This window comes from Triticum urartu, chromosome 2A (assembly GCF_056163025.1).
Source record: "Triticum urartu cultivar PI428250 chromosome 2A, HENAU_Tu73, whole genome shotgun sequence".
Taxonomy (NCBI): domain Eukaryota; kingdom Viridiplantae; phylum Streptophyta; class Magnoliopsida; order Poales; family Poaceae; genus Triticum; species Triticum urartu.
In genome coordinates, this window is record NC_141874.1 from 331,732,255 (window position 1) to 331,738,588 (window position 6,334).

Genomic DNA, 6,334 nt, shown 5'->3' on the forward strand with positions numbered 1-6,334 from the left:
TCGATGCCCCCTCCGGCGGAGCTCCGGAACAGGCCCCAACATGGGATCTCGTGGATACAGAAAGTTACGGCAGTAGAATTAGGGTTTTGGCTCCGTATCTGATCGTTTGGGGGTACGTGAGTATATATAGGAGGAAGAAGTACGTCGGTGGAGCAACAGGGGGCCCACGAGGGTGGAGGGCGCGCCTGGGTGCGGGGGGGGGGGGGGGGGGGGGTAGGCGTGCTCCCTACCTCATGGCCTCCTGTTACGTGTCTTGGCGTAGGGTCCAAGTCTCCTGAGTTGTATTCGATGAGAAAATCACGTTCCCGAAGGTTTCATTCCGTTTGGACTCCGCTTGATATTCCTTTTCTTCGAAACCCTAAAATAGGCAAAAACATCAATTCTGGGATGGGCCTCCGGTTAATAGGTTAGTCCCAAAAATAATATAAAAGTGGATAATAAAGTCCAATAATGTCCAAAACAGTAGATAATATAGCATGGAGCAATCAAAAATTATAGATACGTTGGAGGCGTATCAAGCATCCCCAAGCTTAATTCCTGCTTGTCCTCGAGTAGGTAAATGATAAAAACAGAATTTTTGATGCGGAGTGCTACTTGGCATAGTTTTAATGTAATTCTTCTTAATTGTGGTATGAACATTCAGATCCAAAAGTTTCAAGACAAAAGTTCATATTGACATAAAAATGATAATATTTCAAGCATACTAACAAAGCAATTATGTCTTCTCAAAATAACATAGCTAAAGAACGTTATCCCTATAAAATCATATAGTCTGGCTATGCTCTATCTTCACCACACAAAATATTTAAATCATGCACAACCCCGATGACAAGCCAAGCAATTGTTTCATACTTTTGACATTCTCAAAACTTTTTCAATCTTCACGCAATACATGAGTGTGAGAGGCAGTTAAGGTTGTTGTACACGACCTCAGTTGAGCATTCAGTTAGAGGCGGTGATCGCAGGTTCGCCGGAGGAGAGGGTGTTGCGAGCAAGATTGCACAAACAAAGCCCTCCTGCCCGCAGCCCTATTCTAGAAATTAGGCTGGCTACGTTACTTATAACCGCAGAACGTGCAATGAATCCCCAACGACAAACGAACAAGGGGAGGGGCATTTTCGGGGAGTAGCCCCCTTCAGAAGAAACTTCCTGGCACATAGATTAAGGGAGCCATCGAAAGGTGACTGAAACACCTGAAACGGGGACTACCCGAGCTAATGATAGAGGCAAGAACACTTTCCGGCCAAGTCCCATTAATTGATCATAACGATATCGTGGAAATGCTGCACGGACCCATATATATAGAAACAAAAAAAGAAGAACCTTGATACTAAACCAGATCAAACAAGGGATCTTCTTGGAAATGGGAAGATCTAGGATAGGCAACCAACCTCCTGGAAAGAGCGATGTGCATAGACCGGGTGAGTAGGGATGCAGCTCCGTGGACCGCTCGTCGGGCCTGATAGGTGGTGGTATCACACCCTTCTCAAAGGAACCGTACGTGAGACTCTCGCCTCATACGGCTCCGTCCTGGAATCTGGACCCCCCTTTTCCTTTGACCAACAGGTCCTCGAACCCATGGGGGTTATGAATCATTCATTCATTGATTGATTCAAGGTAGCTTTAGCCATTGTGGGTAGAAGCTAGTCGCCAGAAGCGAAGCAGCGATCTTCCGGGCCAGAAAGGTTCTATTTTTCTGATGCGTAAGCTAGCGCAAAATGAATGAAGGAAAAAGGCCTCAGGATTAGAAAGACTAAAGAGGCATGGAGGGCCGACTACAAGACTACGACTACAATACAAGCCATGAGCGATAGCGAAGCCTTCAGCCTTTTTTTTGAAAGCCCCACAACTAGCTATCTTATAGCAGATAAGGCAAGCCTACTCAACTAATCTCATGTAAACGCCTGTTCGCTAAAATCCAAATAGAAAAAGACAACTACTTATTAAACATGTAGTTGAGTGCTCCGTCCTTGTTCAGATCTTGACCGAGTCCGAGCTTCCCAAGCTCTATGCTATTTGGGAACTCAGCAAGGGTCTTACCACCTTCTTGATTGACTATATTTGAGTCTTTGGGGTACTTTAGGATTATATTCCGTGCCGAAGATTTGTGCTTGTGGGCTAGGGTGAATATAGCGGACCAGCGGATCTAGTAGTTGACAATCGTTCGGACTTGGTAAAGGTTGTCACAGCACCTGTAGTAGGACAGAGGACTTATCGCGATGCCCGCGGACCAATTTACTATGTCTCTGTCGCTGACGTTGGTCAAAAAGGCCACGTGGATTGGCCTGGGTCTTCTTCGGCTAATGAGACCTCGATCCCGAAGCCTTCGGAGTATCTTTTTGATTGGCGCCTCTATCTGTATGGGGAATTCGCTGCTGAAAGATCCCGCCTAGTGTCCCCTTCCTTCCCCCGCCGCCTTCCGACCAAAGGGATTATACAATTTCTTCTTCAGGACACTCATGCCCGATCGTGAGACTGCCTGTTGAACGCCTGATGGCACCTTGCTCTGACCTGAGCTATGCAACAACGAGATCCCCCTCGATCTTTGCCGGATGTGCTTGATGGTCCCCCATAATACGCTAACTTGGGGACTTTTTAGTCCATCTTTTCCAAGAGTCTCCGCTACTTGAACCGCGTCCAGTAGATGACCTCTTCCGCTCATCCCCTTTGTCAGCTCTTTGATAGGGATACTATAACCTAGGTCCCTAAACTTGGAATGGATGGCGGAGCGTAGGTGGCAGGCAGTTATATGGATACGGTGCTTTACCCGTAGACGCTTCTCCAGCTCTCGCAAGAATTGTATGGGAGTCGTCCTCGGGGGGACTTCCCGAATGACCGTACCGGGGAATTCTACCGTACTCCGTGCAGCTATGGTTGTTGATCCTGCGGAGCCTACCCAAAGGTTCAGACCGGATTGTAGGAAGCGGGTGATACGTTTTTGTATTTCTATGAGAAGAAATACGGCACCCACGATTCCCAGTAGTAAGTCATCGGCATATCGCGCGTACCAAATCCTTATTAATAAGGAATGGCTTTTAAAGGGGGCCAGCTTACGGGCCAGGCCTCTCTCTGACCTGATAACTAGTATCGCCTCCCCGCCCAGCTCTATCAGCAGGCCCCTTCTTTTGCAATACTTAAGAAGGTCTCTCATGGACAAATTCTTATTAAAGCCTTCTCTACCATTGAATTCGGCCTTCGGGGTCAACCCAGCGGCTTCTATGAGGAAGGCGGCGCAAAGGAGGCTCGAGGGCTTGTTAAGGAAGGCGGCTAGGGCCGCTGAAGGGGGGAAAGCGAAAGGCGTTTTCTGGTCTCCCCTTCGCCTGGGGGTGCTTGTGGGGGGGGGGTGTGCCACAATCAAACAAGGGAATGAAAGGTCGCTTTGTGTTGGATGCTCTTTACCCTCCCCACTATGAGGGCTCTGTTGTCTTGGGGAGCGTTGAAGCTTGCTTCTTTTCCATACTTTTCTTGGTCATCAATACGACGACCTATTCTTAATAGAACCGATCTTATTTTCACTACAAGAGGAATTTCGTGCTTCTGCCGGATCCTCCCTATCTCCTGATCGAGCTTGTGTAGGTAGATATTGCCTGGTAGGGCCGATAGTAGTACACTGTTTGGGATGGAGTCAGGGCGCTTCTCACCCCCTACGAGTCGTCCGGCGGAGAACTTTTTCTGAGTGGGGTAAAAGAACTTGGAATCGTCGATCTCTTCCTTCAAGATTGAGATGAATCGATGTCGGTCGATGGTGTGAAAACACTTCCTGATGTCGAATTCCAAAAACCAGCGAGAGGTTCCCCACTCTTCTTTGATCCGTCTGAGGGCCGAGTGGTAGCCTCGACCCGAGCGGAAGTGCGATGTGTCTGGAAACTCAGGATCGTAAATGGATTCGGGTACCATTCTGATCGCCTCTTTCATGATCTTTTCTATGGGTAGAACTACTGTGAGCGGTCTAAACTTCGACCCTTCTTTCTTTCTTCATTTAAAAAAGGGGGAGCAAAGCCTATTTTTTGCTCCCTCAATTGATAGATCAGGGCCCCTCCTGCCGGCCCGAACGAAAGTCTCTTTAAGGAAGTAGTCCCATCACTCTCGGGCCCGGCACCAACCAAGAGGAGGCGGGGCTCTCTCCAATCATTCCGAAGAGCCGAGATCTCGTAAAGGAAAAATTAGCTAGCTCAGCAGGTTTGGACCCAGGTGAATCAGTTCAGTGAAGGAAGGGAGCCTAAACTTAAGGCTTTTCCAAGCCTTGCCGATAGGCGCCTCATGGCTCGCTCAGTTCGCTTGCGGTGTTCTTAGATCGGTAGATCTGGATAGAGTCTCGCTCATAAAGGAAGAGTAGCGCGCTAGCGCGGCTCGCTTCGCTTTTCGACGTGGAGCTCGCTGCTGTCTTTTTAGCTTCAAAACTACAGGGCGTGCGTTAGCACTACGGCTTTTCAGCCTCCCTTTGCTGGTTCCGAACTATCACTGATCCCAGAGATCAACCTTCAAACCTTTTTCTTTGAATCTCAGGAAGGCTTTCTCGGGGAGAAAGCTGGTTGGGGAACTGCTAAACGACCTAAAAGAAAAAGAGGAGACTGACTCTGACCTTTCAAAGCCCTATCTCATCTGGTTGATAGTAGAAGGTACGTACGATGATACCATGGACATAAACGAGGTCGAGCATATCTTTAATGATTTCAAACTAAAGCGTACCTAAAGCCTGCCCTGGATATGAAAAGGGATTTGAGCCAAAAGAAGATGAGGATCTATCACCAGATGAGGAAATGGAAACAACTAAGTATTAGTTAGGTTTAGGTTCGGGAAATGGAAATGGTAACAGCGGCCCAAAAATGGTAAGGTTTTCTTTTCAAAAAAAAAGGAACGCAAATTTTTTGCGAAATCCTTATCTTTCGGCTTTTTAAAGAAGATAGGCCATTACAAAAACAAGGTATAACAGTCGACTTTCCTATCAGGATTTTACAACCTGAATACCAAGGGACCACTATTAGAAGAGAGCATAATAAGTAAATGCCAACACCATCTTTGACTTTTTGGATGGTCGGCGGCGCCATAAACTCGATAACCAGCACCGCGGAGTCAAGAAATTCAACTAAATAGAATCCTAAAACAATCTTATTCGAGCACACACGGGACCCACAGCAATGAAATTCACACAAGCGGCAATCATCCGAGCAGAGAATGGAGAAGGAAAATATACTTGAAATTGTTTTTTTCGAATGAGAAAACCTTTGGCAAACTCCTTGCAAATCTGTTTTTGCCGGGCACAATAGACATATCTGCTCAGTCACAACATAAGGAACCCCCAATGTTCCTCAAAGCCTACCCGGCCTAACAGCTTTAGTTGAATGATCTGATCCCGAAGCAAGCTTTCTACTTAAATTGCTATGACTGGCCAACTAATGATAGGACTACCTATCTTGATGCTTTGAATCTGTATTCAGAGCTTTTTTCCAACTACCGGGACTACTAATTTCAAGTACAAAGCTCTCCTATGAATATGCTACTGCTCTTACTTTCTACCTGAATCCGAGCATTGAAGCAAGCTCTTTATCGCGCCATAACCGAGTCTCTCCTTGCAGCTCTGACCAATCCACCCGTCATTTCAAATAACTGCTCCTTACTCTTTGATTGTATGTCCTTTTTTGCTTGATGTCTGGCTCACCGGATTTGGTACATGAAAAAGCCATTCCTTTTCGCTTTCCTTCAACCACTCAGTATACTTTTTTACTGGAAGAGTCAAGCGAAAGCAATTAGTTTAGAAGGAAGAGGGGGCTTATGTCCTCATTTCACTCCTTTTGCTCCTGCGAGACACGACTCAACTAATTTTTACAATTGACAGGGTAGCCCGGAGGTCAGATGAAGGGTCTTCCCCATAAAGATAGATTAGTACTTGGAAGGTTCAGATGAAGGAAGGGCTGAAACAAGGCAAAAACTATTCAATGGGGTAAATAAATATGAGCAATCCGTGAGAATAGCAAACCCCTATCTCTTAAAAAGAAGAAGATAGATAGGTCCACGAGTTGAGACAGAGAAGTTCTAACTAATCAAGTAGGAGTTTACCCACGAGAGTCAGAGGCTGCATCATCAAAGGGGTATAGAAATAATTCAGAAGCACTATGGCCTGAAGCGAAGGGCAGGAACGAATGGAATCAATGTGTTCCAATTTATCCGGAGTAAGGACAGCAGCTGAGAAGGGACGAAAAAATAGCGTAGACAAAAGGTAGGACCAGATCATGCGAAGAGCTCTTCGCCCTATTGATTAGGAATCTCGATCAGAAACCACCAGGCCATGTCTCCCGATAAAAGATGATCCCCACAATGGATGTCAGGCCTTGGC

At 46.5% G+C, this 6,334-nt stretch overlaps 1 pseudogene; it reads right to left on the reverse strand.

Moving 5' to 3' along the window:
* Positions 1 to 1,846: 1,846 nt before the first annotated feature.
* LOC147985006 (uncharacterized) lies at positions 1,847 to 3,969 on the reverse strand (annotated as a pseudogene).
* Between the last annotated feature and the right edge of the window lie 2,365 nt (positions 3,970 to 6,334).